Below are 16,623 nucleotides of genomic sequence, written 5' to 3'. Positions count from 1 at the left end.
AGGAGAGCAGAGCTTTTCTTCCACTGAGAGGGATAACCTGGCATGGAGAAAGGGTCAGAAATAGTTCTCCCTGGAACACTCACAGACATTAAATACGGATTTAAATGAAACAGTGTTGAAAACCATAATACGCCCCCCACAGAAGTTCTGGTTTTTACGTGTGGCTGTTGAAAGAACAAGCGAGGGAAAAAAGAAGTGATGAAACTCAAACGTAATTGAAAAGTCTGAAACAGGACAAACAGAGAGAGCTAAAGCTAGGAGCAGTAATAACCAGAGATAGCTAGTTGAAGTCCACTCCATGTCAGAGCCGAGGTTGGAGGCTTGTCACTGATGGACACGTCTTTCGTCGCAATAAGAAGAAGGATTGAGACATTGCGCATGCATGTGCACACACACACAATGCAAACTAAAGATAGGCTGTCTTGGTTCAAAACATGTAGGAGTCTCACCAACCAACCAACCAACCAACCAACCAACCAACCAACCAACCAACCAACCCACACTTTCCACTCCCCTACCCTCCTCTCTAATGGCTTTCTCTTCTATCCTCTCAAATCAAATGTTATTGGTCACATACACATTTTTAGCAGATGTTATTGCGGGTGTAGCGAAATGATTGTGTTCCTAGCTCCAACAGTGCAGTAGAATCTAACAATTCACAAGAATACACACAAATCAGTAAAATAATGGATTTAAGAAATCTATAAATATTAGGACGAGCAATGTCGGAGTGGCATTGATTAAAATACAGTAGAATAGAATACAGTATATACATATGAGATGAGTAAAGCAGTATGTAAACATTATTAAAGTGACTAGTGTTCCATTATTAAAGTGGCCAGTCATTCGATGTCTACGTATACAGGGCAGCAGCCTCTAAGGTGGAGGGTTCAGTAACCGGGTGGAAGCCGGCTTGTGATGGCTATTTAACAGTCTGATGGCCTTGAGATAGAAGCTGCTTTTCAGTCTCTAGGTCCCAGCTTTGATGCACCTGTATGGACCTTGCCTTCTGGATCATAGCGGGGTGAACAGGCCATGGCTCAGGTGTTTGATGTCCTTGATGATCTTTTTGGCCTTCCTGTGACATCGGGTGCTGTAGGTGTCTTGGAAGGCAGGCCGTGTGCCCGTGGTGATGCGTTGGACATACCACACCACCCTCTGGAGAGCCCTGCCGTTGCGGGTGGTGCAGTTGCCATACCAGGCGGTTATACAGCCCGACAGGATGATCTCAATTGTGCTTCTGTAAAAGTTTGTGAGGGTCTTAGGGGCCAAGCCAAATTTCTTCAGCCTCCTGAGGTTGAAGAGGCGCTGTTGCGCCTTCTTCACCACACTGTCAGTGTGGGTGGACCATTTCAGTTTTTCAGTGATGTGTACGCTGAGGAACTTGAAGCTTTCCACCTTCTCTGCTGCTGTCCCGTCCATGTGGATAGGGGCGTGCTCCCTCTGCGGTTTCCTGAAGTTCACGATCAGCTCCGTCATTTTGTTGACATTGAGGGAGAGGTTCTTTTCCTGGCACCACTCCGCCAGTGCCGTCACCTACTCCCTGTAGGCTGTCTCGTCATTGTTGGTAATCAGGCCTACAACTGTTGTGTCGTCTGCAAACTTGATGATTGAGTTGGAGGCATGCGTGGCCACGCAGTCGTGGATGAACAGCGAGTACAGGAGTGGGCTGAGCATGCACCCTTGTGGGGCCCCAGTGTTGAGGATCAGCAAAGTGGAGGTGTTGTTTCCTACCTTCACCACCACCACCACCAGTCCAGGACCCAGTTGCACAGGGAAGGGTTCAGACCTAGGTCCTCGAGCTTAATGATGAGCTTGGAGGGTACTATGGTGTTGAATGCTGAGATAGAGTCAAGGAACAGCATTCATATATAGGTATTCCTCTTGTCCAGATGGGATGGGGCAGTGTGCAGTGCGATGGCATCGTATGGGGATCTATTGGGGCGGTAAGCAAATTGAAGTGGGTCTAGGGTGACAGGTAAGGTAGAGGTGATATGATCCTTAACTAGCCTCTCAAAGCACTTCATGATGACAGAAGTGAGTGCTACGGGGTGATGGTCATTTAGTTAAGTTACCTTTGCTTTCTTGGGTAAAGGAACAATGGTGTACATCTCGAAGCAAGTGGGGACACTGGGATAGGGAGAGATTGACTATGTCCATAAATATGTCCGCTCTGAGGACGTAGCTAGGGATGCCGTCTGGGCTGGGAGCCTTGCGAGGGTTAACATGCTTAAATGTCTTACTCACGTCGGCCAGCTAGGGATGCCGTCTGGGCTGGGAGCCTTGCGAGGGTTAACACGCTTAAATGTCTTATTCACGTCGGCCATGGAGAACGAGAATCCACAGTCCTTGGGAGCGGGCCGCGTCGGTGGAACTGTGTTATTCTCAAAGTGGGCGAAGAAGGTGTTTGTCTGGGAGCAAGACGTTTGTCCGGGCTGGTTTTCCATTTGTAATCCGGGATTGTCTGTAGACCCTGCCACTCCTGTCGCCCTTCCATCACCTTCCCTATTCCTTCCTCTTTAAATATAACCCCCACCTGATTTCAAGCATTTGTCCACGGTTACAATGAATGACTTTCTTGTTTTGGGCAAAACTATTTTTTAAAATCCCAACACTCTGTAAAACTAATGCCCACTGGTATCTGAGTCACAGGGTAATCTCAGGGGGGACAGAGAATGTTCTGGAGAGGATTCATTTCTTCTGAGCAGCTGTCAGTGATTCTTAAAATACTTATTGTCCATCACTTCCTATCCCATCCAGAATCTAGTGCTTGGACAGCCAGGGCTCAACTCCCTGTATTCCCTCCATCAATGGGACCTTACTCATCAACAGTGGGAGGTGCTGAAATCTGTGTTGCCCTGATTAACACTAACCCTTCATCAACTCTGCACTTTTCCCTCCCTACCTGGCTGTCTGTGCTGCTGCTGGAGGGACTCAGAGAGAGCGAGCGAGAGCGAGAGCGAGAGAGGATGGGAGAGTGTGGGAGTCAGAGGGAGGATTGCTCCGGATAAACTGTGCCCATGAGGGCAGCAGATGGCATTGACTGGGTGAGGGATGGGGGCTTATTATCTTCACTATCTGCATCGCTTGGCACATATTCCACCTCGTCCACCTCCTCTCCTCTGCTCCTGTTAACAGACCACTGCTCCTCCTCACTGGTCTCTAGTACAGTAGGCTGACACTGAAGACAGCATGAGACTTCTCTCCCTCTGATCTACTGTTTGAAGAGGTAGGGTTTCAGATGTTTTCTGAAGATGGGCAGGGACTCTGCTGCCCTAGCTTCAAGGGGAAGCTGGTTCCACCTTTGGGCTGCCAGGACAGAGAAGAATTTGGACTGGGCTGAGCGGGTGAGAGGGCCAAGAGACCAGAGGTGGCGTACTCGGGTTGGGGTGTAGGGTTTGAGCAGAGCCTGAAGTTCCTTTTGCTGCGCCATAGGCAAGAACCATGGTCTTGCAGTGGATGCGAGCTTCGACTGGAGGCCAGTAGAGTGTGCGGAGGAGCGGGATGATGTGGGAGAATTTGTGAAGGTTAAACACTAAGCGGACTGCAGCATTCTGGATAAGTTGCAGGGGTTTGATGGCACAAGAGGGGGACCCAGCCAACAGCGAGTTGCAGTAGTCCAGACAGGAGATGACAAGTGCCTGGATTAGGACCTGCGCCGCTTCCTGTGTGCGGTGAGGTCATACTTTACGGATGTTGTAGAGCATGAACCTGCAGGAGCAAGTCATTGTTTTGATGTTTTCAGAAAATGACAGGGTGTTGTACAGGGTCACACCGAGGTTCTTTGTACTCTGGGAGGGAGGACACCGTGGCGTTGTCAACCATGATGGAGAGGTCTTGGAGCGGGCAGGCCTTCTCTGGGAGATAGAACAGCTCTGTCTTGTCGAGGTTGAGCTTGAGGTGGTGCGACGAACATCCAAGCTGAGATATCTGCCAGGTATGCAGTGATGTGTGTAGCCACCTGGGTGTCAGAAGGGGGAAAGACAAAAATAGTTGAATGTCATCCGCATAGCAATGATAAGAGAGACCATATAAGGATATGACGGAGCCAAGTGGCTTGGTGTAAAGAGAGAAGAGGAGAGGGCCTAGAACCGAGCCCTGTGGGACACCAGTAGTGAGAGAATGTGGTAAAGACACAGATCCTCTCCACGTCACCTTGTAGGAGCAGCCTGCCAGGTAGGATGCAATCCAAGAGTGTGTAGAGCCTGAAACGCCCAGCCCTGAGAGGGTGGAGAGGAGTAACTGATGGTTCATGGTGTCAAAGACAGCAGATAGATCTAGGAGGATGAGAACAGAAGAGCAAGAGTCACCTTTGGCAGGAGAGCCTCCGTGACACAGAGAAGAGCAGTCTCGGCTGAGTGACCTGTATTGAAGCCTGTCTGGTTAGGGTCAAGAAAGTCGTACAGAGAGAGATTTGGTCAGAGACAGCACGTACAAGTGTTTTTTTTTTTTTAAAAGGGATACCGGTCTGTAGTTTTTGACATCAGAGGGCTCGGGTGTTGGAATTCCATGGATAGAGAACATACAATTATAGGTTCAAATCTCACTGATGCCTTGTCACAATTCTTTTTTAAATGTTTGCATTATTAATGCCTAAGGAAATGAATTTCCATGTGTCCTATCTGTGTTTGGAGTAAGAAAAAAAGGTTTACCCAAAATAAGCTAGAAGTGTCATTAAAAGTATTATTGAAACATTTAGTGAACATTTTCAGGAAGTTATTAAATAACCTACAAGTAAACCTTTAATTTCCGTTCTATGAGCATTAATAAAATCTCCCAGGAAAACTTTCAAGGAACCAGAGTAAAACGTTCTCAGAACCTCCTTGCAACCTAAAAATAAACGTTCCCAGAACGTTTAAAAAACGTTTTACCAGTCAGGAAACCAATGTGCAACCAAAAACAAGAGTTCTCACAACTTCCAAGCCACTAAATGTGCTAGCTGGGCATTGACTGAAGTGGATACATTTTTCCTGAACATTACTAAAGCCCCAATACGAGGTCCAGACGACACAATGGGCTTAAACACTATGGAGTTGCCTCTCTTCTGTTCTGACTGTGCTAAATATGACCTCACCCATCACCCCCAGAACAAACAAGCACAGACAGGCCCTATATTTACAGGAGCTGTCCCAGTCCCAGCCAGGCTACAGCCACACTACCACAGTTTGTTTTAACATGGCAGCCAGCGGGCTCCTTAGCCTTACGCCCTCCTCCTACCCAGCAGCCCCTGCAATGGCTCCCTAACCAGGTCCGCATAAACAAAATTAAGTTAGGAGACGTTCTGCAAATTTTGTTTGCCTGACAAGTATGTTTATGTCGACCTTGTAGAAATATACACATTACATAACATTTAGTTAAACAAATATGATCAGAGATCAGCTGCAGTATTCTGCTCTGCTGTACATTGATGAAAGTGAGTGTTCAGTTAACAGGCTAGTGAACATGAATATGATCTCTCTCGCTCTCTCTCTGGTTGTGCATGAAGTGAGAGAGAGTGAGCAAGAGCGAGCGAGCTGAGAGAGAAAAGAGCGAGAAAAGAGAGCAAGAGAGCAAATGTATAAGCAAACCAACTTCAGAAATATTGGCCCTAAAGGATGTGTGGTCTGGGCAAAGTGGATGAAGGTTTGGAGCAGAAACTACATTGAAAGTGAAGCTCTATACTTCACAATGTGTGCTACTCCCCAGAACTGCTGGATGTCTGGCCGGCCCCTATAAAGAACCCAGATCAGATGCACTGTTTAATACTACGGCCTAAATAAACCCTCCAAACATGGTCTCTCTCCCAGTCTCTGAGCGATGCAGCTCTTTCTTCTTAGGACATTCAGTAAGAGCAAATCTAATGTGCGGTTCAACACTGTCGACGTTGAGCAAAACAAGCAGAGCAAAGATAAAAAAGGCCTGACTCATTTCAGACTTCCTGGCCTTTATTTCCTGGAGTGGTAAATCAGAGGTGCACTCTGGGAATCTTAGACCTGTACCTCAGGCTCTTCAGCCCAACTGAGTTCTCCTCATGATGGAGGTCATATTTTCTTCCTCTGCCAGACCTGGAACAGGAGTCCTCCTATCATCAGCTCCCCAACCTCCTGCTGCTTCTCTACATGCCCAGAGGCTGGTTTACATAAGCAGGCAGGGGGGGGGCAGAGGAGATTGGTGTGGGGTGGGGATGGGGGGTGTCTGGTTAAGGACTGTCGTCCGTCTGCATGTTTTTGAGTGGCCTGTCTGTCCAAGCCCACTCCTCCCAGAGACTAAGCCCACTCCTCCCAGTGACTAAGCCCATCCCTCCCAGTGACTAAGCCCATCCCTCCCAGTGACCTGGTGGCCCCGGGCCCCTCTGATCGACATGGCTACTGCTTTCACACCAAACACTGCCGTCATGGCCCAGCCTCACTCCTCTCTTTTGAAGTCCTCTCGAAGGTTTACCTCCCTCCCTTCCTCTTGAAGCCCAAAGCATCCGCCACAGCAGGATTAGAGCAGCCAGCCTGCCAGTTTCCCAGGTGCTATTACCCTTGTAGTAATCACAGACACACTGGAAGTTGCTCTTTAGCCAGGATTATGCAAAGGAGTAAGTCAATACAGGTTAAGTCTCTATTATCACTAAGCCAATACGGCGAGCGCTAAATTGTGGGCAGACAATTGCTCATTTTTCCACGGCAGCATAATAGAGAGGAGATAGCATCACATGGCACCAGTAATCAGGGGCATGGTTTGACTGACACACTGGATTACTTCATGATAGACAGGTTGGGGAATGCGAGCTCACCGCTAACAATTTTTCAAAAGCAGCCTGACTAAACGGGCTGTCAAAACAACAAGTATCCAAAAAGGATATCACACACATACCTGCACAGTGGGAGAGAGAAAGGATGGGGGAATCCGCACTGTGACACTCTACTTACATGGCAGATCAAAAAGGCTTTAAGGGAGGGCAGTCTTTCTTACCTGCGGAGAAAGAAAGAAAAGAGAGAGAGAGAGGTAGGAATATGTTAATACTTTTGCACGTTATTTGATAGGCAGGTATGTATAGTAATTGGAGTGTGTCAGGACAGGCTGTAGGTTTTGTTCATCATTTAGAGTGGTGAGGCCTGAGGTAAGAGGGTGAGCTGTTGGCCTTATTTGGTGCGGAGTGTGGGTTCTCTCCGAGTCCGTCTCTGTTTAATAACACAGTGCCTGGGCTGGTCTCAGCTGGTCAGGCAGCCTGACAGGCAGCAGAGTCTCTCCCAGAGTTCACTCTTATCTACAGGCTACTCATCATCCCACACACAGATATACATTCTAACAACAGACAACCTACACTTTATTGTCATAGACGTATACACAAAAGTATGTGGACATCTGCTCGTCGAACATCTCATTCCAAAATCATGGGAATTAATATGGAGTTGGTCCCCCCCCTTTGCTGCTATAACAGCCTCCACTCTTCTGGGAAGGCTTTCCACTAGGTGTTGGAACATTGCTGCAGGGACTTGCTTCCATTCAGTCACAAGAGCATTAGTGAGGTCGGGAACTGATGTTGGGCGGTTAGGCCTGGCTCGCAGTCGGCGTTCTAATTCATCCCAAAAGGTGTTTGATGGAGTTGAGGTCAGGGCTCTGTGTAGGCTAGTCAAGTTCTTCCATTCTGCCATCTCAACAAACCATTTCTGTATGGACCTCGCTTTGTGCATGGGAGCATTGTTATGTTGAAACAGACAAGGGTCTTCCCCAAACTCTTGCCACAAAGTTGGAAGCACAGAATCGTCTAGAATGTTAATCTTAACGCTGTAGCATTAACATTTCCCTTCACTGGAACTAAGGGACCGAGCCCGAACCATGACAAACAGCCCCAGACCATTATTTCTTCTCCACCAAACTTTACAGTTGGCACTATGCATTCGGCAGGCAGCATTCTCCCGGGACCCACCAAAGCCAGATTTGTCTGTCGGGCTGCCAGATGGTGAAGCGTAATTCATCACTCCAGAGAATGTTTCCACTGCTCTAGAGTCGATCGGTGGCGAGCTTTACAACACTCCAGTCGATGCATGGCATTGCGATCTTAGGCTTGTGTGCGGCTCCTCGCCATGGAAACCCATTTTATGAAGCTCCCGATGAACAGTTCTTGTGCTGACGTTGCTTCCAGAGGCAGTTTAGAACTCGGTAGTGAGTGTTGCAACTGAGGACAGACAATTTTTATGCACTCGGCGGTCCCGTTCTGTGAGCTTGTGTGGCCTACCACTTCATGGCTGAGCCATTGTTGCTCCTAGATGTTGCCACTTCACAATAACAGCACTTACAGTTGACCGGGGCAGTTCTAGCAGTGCAGAAATTTCACCAACTGACTTGTTGGAAAGGTGGCATCCTATGACGGTGCCACGTTGAAAGTCATTGAGCTCTTCAGTAAGGCCATTCTACTGCCAACGTTTTGTTTATGGAGATTGCATGGCTGTGTGCTTGATTTTATACACTTGTCAGGTGTGGCTGAAATAGCCGAATCCACTAATTTGAAGGGGTGTCCACATACTTTTGTATATATATATAGTAACATTTTGATATGACTAATGTATGCAATTATACCAGTCGCGAAACTCGTTTGTATCATGGCAAGGAAACAAAATACGGTGTTGGAAACAAACATTATATTGTCATCCAGCTATAGCACACAATATTTTACATACAGTTTTTAAAGAACCAGAGAGTTTGGTCTGCTTCGTGTTTTCACTTTTGCCATGGAAAAAAAGATTGCAATAATGGTATCGTCACAGTCCCACTAAATACCATTTAATGACAGGTGAAAATCCAACGCCTGATTTATATAGGGTGAACAGTGCATATGTCAGATAAGGATAAAGTCCATCAGGTACAGAGAGCCAACTACATGTAGAATGAGATTACTTGAGGTGTAAATCAACTATCTATTTGATTAAAACTCTGCTGTAGGAGTTATAGGAGGGAGGTAGGATGAGAGGGAAGGAAGGAGAGACATGAGTGGACAGCCACTGATGATCGGTGGCTGGGATGGAAGTCGCTCTGGATAACGGCGTCTGCTAAACAACCCAAAACATGTTCAAAAATGAAATAATTGAATGAGGCAGAGGCCACAGGCTCACGATATTCATCTGTCCACAGGTTTACATTTAGACTGGATCCCCAGTCCTCCTCTCACGGCCATCAGGGACTACGTTATCATTCCATCCGTCTCACTGCTACTATACAGGACACATACTGGAGCAGAGCAGAGCTGAAGCTCACAAGCGTCGTGCACTTTTGCCCTGTGATTTAAAGACTGCGGGTCAAGGAGTGTTTCAGCTATTTACAGGACGTATGCATGTATCCACCCTGAACAGACTTAGACCCTATATCATATAGTAAACTCAGCAGCCAGGAACAAAACATATCTCCATCCAAAGTTCATGTTCGGATACATTTGACTGCATTCAGTCATTAAATGTAAGTGCAACAGTATTAGAGTGAGATACACCCTTATCAATGTTCCCAATGTGGAAATTCTAACGAGCCTCAAATCAACAAATACCACATGATTACAGATCAGTACGTACGGGTTCATTCTTGGAGATACTCGGTCTTCTGCATCAAAGAATAGGGGATAACATATCTGTTTACAAGCCATTACTCACTTCCTTTCTTACAAGCCTGTTGTCCAATCTATTCTATAATTGTGCCTTATTATACAGGCCAGATAAGGATGAGTGAAGTCGGGACGTCGCTTCTCATGTAAACATTTCCACGTGATTTGGCTTTTATCTAACTTTGCTGCTTCTCAGTGTGTGTGTGTGTGTGTGTGTGTGAGCAGAGAAGCCCTGGTCCCATCTTAGAGCGAGACACAACACCACAGACAGTGAGCAGGCGATGCAGCTGTTTCTCTGCGGCCACAGAGGGGAGCTTTTAATTGAATGTGAATGCAGAGGCTTTTAATTTGGCCCTGGCTACAGAGACACGCACTGGGCCCTAAGTGGGGGAGGAGGGGCAGCTCTGGTCTCATCCAAAACCCCTTGCCACACCCCCTCACCCGCCTCTAATTACTATCCATGGGAATGCTGGGAATACAACAACAACAACAACAAATCATTGTCATGTTCAAAGATCTCTGCTAGTTTTGAACGACTGCCATCACATTAAGGGGATAGAGGAGGGAGTAGAGTACAGGGAAATGTAATGGATGTGTGTGTGTGTGTGTAGTGTACACAATTGTACTCTGGTGTGATGAGCGATGGCACGCCCTGTTGCTGGTTGGAGCAGGATAGGATGGGAGGCACTGTCGTTGATCTATGCTGGGTGTTTTAGAAGGCCTGTCTATTTATTTAAACAGCAGTAATTATGTGATAACTCAATCAGGGGGCTGTGTAGACAACGTGACGTAACAGTGGGACTCAAGCTCTCTGTTACCTCCCTCTCTCCCTCTGGGTATGGCCTGCAGTTCAATGGAAAACATTGCATGAGGAGGAGACGCAAACCAAGATTAGGGTTATTTTTCGATTGAGTAAAGCCTGGTAGATAGCCATATGGGTTTGATTTGAGCTCTGCTGTAGGTAAGAGGCGGGGGAAAGGAGGTACACAATAACCAGCTTTAAATAACCAGCCTTAAAATCATGACTTAGAGCCCTGATTTAATGTCTTTGCTGTGTGGGGATAAGGTACTCTCTTAAAGTGGTCGACAGTCTGTTGCCTGCATACACACTCTCTTACTGGGTAAAATACTGAGGAACAGTTGTGTTTTCGTTCGTTCTGAAATGTGGGACTGTTTAAAGTCGCTGATGAGCTCAGTCTGTTCGAACCCTCAGCCCCCCCCCACTCACCCACATGCTCAGACACACACACAGGAGAATGCAGGGACTGTGTGCTCATCCAAGAAAAGCACATCTCCAGTGTTCCTCGTCACTGATAGCCCTTGAGACCGAGCACCTTTTTGCGGCACTAACTCAGACTAGCAGTTTAACTGCTCTGGGCCATGGCGGTGGTGTGAGGGCCAGAGGCATGTAAACACTAGACTACAATGCACAGACTGACCAGAGTGCACGCTTCTGTCATTCAAAGCTCTTTATAACCCTGTTCCCACAAGCCACAGAGCAGTGCTGGGAAACAATATGCTGGCATCACTCACATTCAGTCAACCTCAGCTCAGTAGAGCCAGGCGGATAGTATAGGGCCCTACAGCACAATAAATACATGAACTCAAAAGAATACTGTCTCGTTCACTCATATAATATTGTCATGCACTTTATGATACAATCGATCACATTGAATGAGAAGAAATCACGAAAAAGCACACCTCAAATCTGTAAACATTTGGAGTGATTTTCCAGCCTGTAGTGTAACACTGCAAAAAGTCTAGCAAAAAGCCTTAAATCAGTGCAACTTTGTTTGGCCGTTTTTGTGTTCTTTCAAATTGCATCTGGAGATGTTTAAATGTCATTAAAATATGCGCTGGGTGAATATGCGGGGCTCAAATTACTGCCAAAAATGGCCGGAGAACCATGGATCCATTAAGAGCTATTGAGCTTCACTGCACACAGCTTCTTATGGAGACACCTCCTCACACATCTTTATCAGTCCCCATTTACTCACCTATAGTGTTTTTGAGGAGTGATATGCCAAGGACTTTTATTCACAAATACATGTGACAGTCAAGAGTGAAGAGAGAGGAGGTGGAAAGAGGAAAAAAAGAGGGGGAGGAAAAACACGGAAGCTTCAGAGAACTCTTGCGAGTGTCTGTGTGCGGCCCATGCCAAGAAAAATAAGGCCCGAGCAAGAGGCATGGCAGGAAACGGCCTCCTCTGGGGGAGGGGTGGGGGTCCACAGGCACGCAGAGAGAGAGAGAGAGAAGAGAGAAGAAAGAGAGAGAAAGGGAAACAAAAAGAGAAACATGAGAGAAACAGTGAGAGAAAGAGAGAGATGAAACCCCATATCTCTACTAAACCCTCTCCAACCCTCACATGAGACATGACATTCTTCACCATACTCTTAACTTGCAGATAATGGCACACACTTTGAACCATCAACACAGATTTGGGCGCCAAGCAGAGTGCCCAAGCAGATCTCTGTGCCATCAGAAGGTCAGCTCAGGAAAGGGATTTTACACTGGCTGACAGACAAATAAATTGGGAGACAGAATGGAAAAATATATTTGGATCTTCTAGAAACCCCAACGTACCATAGAACCTATCCAACGCCTCAAAAAAGACATCACATGGGTATTAGTCATCGCCATTATGCGAGTTCTGCACCACAGGGGGACCTTGGTACTTTTCAGCATGTGCTGTGGAACTGTCCGGGGGTGGTTGAATTCTGGGGGAAAGTCAACGATGTCATCTCTGTACTTATAGATAAAATACTGTCATTAGATCCAATAGTGATGTTGCTTTGTGATGACTCTGATTTGCACTTGTCAGAACGCCAAAGGAGACTATGGTTGGCAGGAAACCACACCTGCTAAGAAAATGACTGTGCAGAGTTGGATTCCTACTCATCAGTTACCATTGCAACAATGGCTGCTCACCTTTTAGGAAATTGTAGTTATGGAGCTCTCCACGGCCAGAATCCACAGGGCCAAGGTGTCCACATGGGAAAAAGCCTTTACATTCATGAACGTGTACAGTGTCAATAATGTGTCATTATTTCTGACACTATATGATATATTGTTCAGTAGACTTAACATGTAACATTCATTTATATGTCTTTATCTCGTGATTTATTTGACATGCTATCAGATTGCCTGTGGGGGGGGGGGGTTAAAAAAAAGACATCGATAAATATATTGTATGAATCCTACGAATTGAAATAATAAAAATGAGATGTAGAAAGAAGAAGAAAAGGTCAGCTCAGTTCAGGCTGCCTCTCTCTCCACTAGCAAGGCAAATATCTGCATCTGGATCACAACTCCTCCACAACAGAGCCAGAGGAACATTACTCACCACATACGCTGGTAATTAGTGCTGCATAGGCTGTTTTCAGGCTTACACGTACTTTCGTTAACTTACAATATGCCGCACGGTAGTATTGGTACGTAAAGTACTTAACCTCCTATGCGTCATTGCTGTGATTTTAATACAGTGGAGCAGTACAATTGTAATGACAACAGCTGCTAGTTTGCTCTCTGGACTGGGGGATAATAAACACAATCTGTTGACGCTTTTGTCTCCAGCCAATCTCTGATGTAGCAAACAGGAAATGGAGAGACTGGACACCTGAGGAGGAAAACAACTCTGATTAAAGGGACCATGTTGTACTCCAAGACTCAGTGTTTGTAAAGGTGTTCGCCTCACCAACAGATCATAAAAAGACAGCCTGGCCACTTGGCCAGTGAACGTAAACACGGCCATGTTTCCAGGCCTTACCCACCGCCCAGCCCCCTCTGTCCCCCCTCCACGCTGGATGACTCAAAGGTGGAAGTAATGATGCCAGATGGAACCAAATCAGGCTGATAAAGAGAGGGTCTGCTGTGACCCAACACGCGGCTGTGGTTGCAGCTGTGCACTCCTTCAACCCTGCCTGCCTGGGATCAGTCCTCCCTCCCTCCCTCCCTCCCTCCCTCCCTCCCTCCCTCCCTCCGAGTATAACCTTGGCCAGTATGCTTATCCTGCTCTCTCCTTCTCTCTGTACGCCTCCTCTCTCTCTCCATCATTCTCCTTCCCCTGAGCGCAAGGCAAGTCTGCTCAACACATTAGCAAAATATCACATTCTGACAGCAGGTTTAGCCCAAATCCAGCCATCACCATGAGTTATGCCGTTCAGGCCAGTTGAGGATTTGCGAGAATAATACAAAATCATATCGAGAAGGGACCTGGGATTGTGAGGAACTGTGAAGGAGGCCTGGAGTAGAACCTGCTGGTGGGATCTGAATCTGTCCATAATGCATCACTTTAGGTGCTCTATTCCCATCAGAACCAGACAGCGATGAGGTGAAGGGGACACTAGTCCTGAGGGGGTCTTGGTGGGTGAGACTGTTAATATGTTCCATTGGAGGAGAGAGAGGTTTGGGCTTTTAGACATGGAGATCTCCTCTATGACCTATGACCTGCCCCAGGTTGATGGAGGAGATGGGGGGGGGGTCACAGACTCCACCTCTGGGTCTGTGAGTAATGGTGTCTGGTCAGCCTGAAGGTGTTCTTCATGAGGAAAGGACAGACAAGGGGGGAAGATACAGTGTGCCTCAGCACTGCTTTACAAACCCTTTTCCAGTTCAGAGAGATTGGAGCCACAGATAATATCCAGCCCCTAATCTCGCCGCCATTCAGATTCCCCCGATTGTTTTTACACGGTCGGAATCCAGGCTTTCTCCTCGCATAATGTCCTTTACAGAAATGTCCTTAGCAGTTTCTCTGAAGGCATTTCTCCCAGAGGAGCTGACGCAGTTCCAGTCGGGCCACACAACAGCCGCTCTGTTGCAGGGAGTCGGGCTTGCTGGAATCTGTTAGGGACCGCTGAGCCCCCGCTGGATGAATGTGGACCTTTAAGAGTGCTTATGCACGCACACACACACAATTCAAACCCCATGTCACATGCAGGATGTTTGGACTCCAGCAGCACGCCACTCATGAGTAACACACGCTGTAAACAAACGTACCCTGAACCAAACCCAGGGAACACAACCACACACACTGTCCATCACACGTTCATCTCGCTCAGCTCACCTGCCCTCGAACATGAACCTACCTCAATAGCTAGCTGTCAGGAAATGATCTCAGCCAAGTTAAACATAGGACTGTGCTGCTTGCAGTGGCCCAGGTCTCAATGTCTGGGATTTGAAAATCACAGTCATGTGTGGCAGCCTGGCTATAGCCACCCAGGGGCCTTCTGGCAGGCTGACTGGCTCACATGCAAACAGAATTCCAACACCTGAGCACCACTATTAATAAAGTCTCTTTGTGAGTAGTCATGGTGCTTCTTGGATGTATTCGTGATTTCTATGCACTCAACACCGCTGTATGTTGTTGGTTATCCACTCGGAGGTATGACATTGGCCCAGATTGCATTACGCACCGGTGTGCCCTCTTCAACGCTATTAGTTTCCAGCTCTGCTGATTGCTGTTACACTTCCAACCATCCAGGCACGCTGGTAAAACAGATCCGCTTCCCACGCCAAATCAAAGGCTGATATATTACCCAACGTTGGACCTCGAAATGTTGACGCGATGAGAACAGAGCGCAGAACAAGCCGCAGAATTGGGATTTCGAGAGCCAATAAGATCTAGTCACAAGGGGGAACTACCAAAAGCACAGAAGGAGCGGATCGTATGATATGCCACCTGTTAGTGGACACACACCCACACACACACACACACACACACACACACACACACACACACACACACACACACACACACACACACACACAGTGAAAAAAATGATGAAGGTTAGAGGTGAAGCATACAGAAAATAAAGATGCAATATAATGAAGGTATGCTAAAGTGTAGACTGTCCTTAACCTCCTAATACACTATTGGTTATCCATTAAACAACACACTGTACATACACACACATACATCTGCATATAGGACGAAAACTACAGTCAATGTCACTATGATCAGGGCCTAAAATGTACTTTTTGGTCCACCAGCCACTGTGGTAGGTAGATTTTTTTAAAAATCGGAAAGATTTTTTTACCAGACAAAATATTTTGTTGTTGCTAAAATTACAGTCAACAAAACACAGACAGACATTACAAAGCCAACACTTTGTAATGTTTCTAAAACAAATGTATTACCAGTAAGAAGTTATGTGTTATATTGTTTAATTTCATTTAATTGTTTATTATTTTTTTTTACAATTATATACATTATTATTTTTTTTAATTTTTTTTTACCGGAGTCTTTTACCAAAACATCACAGATGAGACAAAAAAAATGTTACCTGCCTCTTTAAGGGCAGGAGGTTACAGTGGTAACGGGACTCCAGTCATGTTTGTGCCTGTGAGTCTGACTAGTATCCGCGTTGCTTCTCTTCCCTAGCAGTTGAAACTGCAACATTGAAAAACAACCTAGCTTGTGAACAATGTAAATAGCCAAGAAACACAACGACAAAGTCTCACTTCAGTAGGTTTTCATTTCAAGTAAATTAGATCAATTTTTATGCCCGTGCGCAGCGCTTCTAAAAAGGAATCTGTCACTCAGCTCTTCACGTGCGCACAGCCCCCAGCCTTGCAGTGTTGCAGTGTGAGGCAAAAATACTTTGAAAACAGCTACTGCAGAATTTATTTTGCTATAAATGTGATCATACTTTTATTCACAAATGCGAGTGGAACGCTTGTACTGTGGAGCCCTGACCACCCGTCAACGTGGCTGTTGAAATAGACATCTTACCCGCCAATGACAAAATCTACCCGCGGGTGGTGGGTGTTAATGTTAGGTCTTGACTCAGAACAAGGAGGATACCTACCTAAGTAAGACTTTAGGTCAGAAGATGGTATGATAGCTTGTTGTTTACACATCTCTCTAAGAGAGGATTTCACCGATAACCTCCTAAAGCTGAAAGTGCATGTTGACCTCAAATCTCATCGATGCAGAGGGGGCTAAGCTACACGTTTCTGTGTTTGATAAACACCTAGCTAGCTAGAGATTTAGGTCAAAACCGTAGAGTTCACTAAGCCCCTCCTCCAGCGCTGCCTCCCTGATTGGAGCTCTGATGTCTCACTCT

General features: G+C 46.5%; 1 protein-coding gene across 2 annotated transcripts in view; it reads right to left on the bottom strand.

The window, feature by feature from the left end:
- The window catches only part of LOC106582849 (E3 ubiquitin-protein ligase PDZRN3-B), a 129,093-nt gene that overhangs the window by 55,511 nt on the left and 56,959 nt on the right, over positions 1–16,623 (bottom strand). Inside the window, exon 1 of one of the 2 annotated variants that reach the window (XM_014166377.2) lies at positions 6,897–6,921. The exons of the other annotated variant lie outside the window; for it this stretch is intronic. The gene's annotated coding sequence lies outside the window, so the exon portion shown is untranslated. Of the gene's footprint in view, positions 1–6,896; positions 6,922–16,623 lie in introns of those variants that run through there. 2 annotated transcript variants of the gene reach the window in all.

The sequence above is a fragment of the Salmo salar genome, chromosome ssa22 (genome assembly GCF_905237065.1).
Source record: "Salmo salar chromosome ssa22, Ssal_v3.1, whole genome shotgun sequence".
In the NCBI taxonomy this organism is placed as follows: domain Eukaryota; kingdom Metazoa; phylum Chordata; class Actinopteri; order Salmoniformes; family Salmonidae; genus Salmo; species Salmo salar.
The sequence above is the reverse complement of the archived record's forward strand: the minus strand, read 5'-3'. Positions and strand labels throughout refer to the sequence as shown.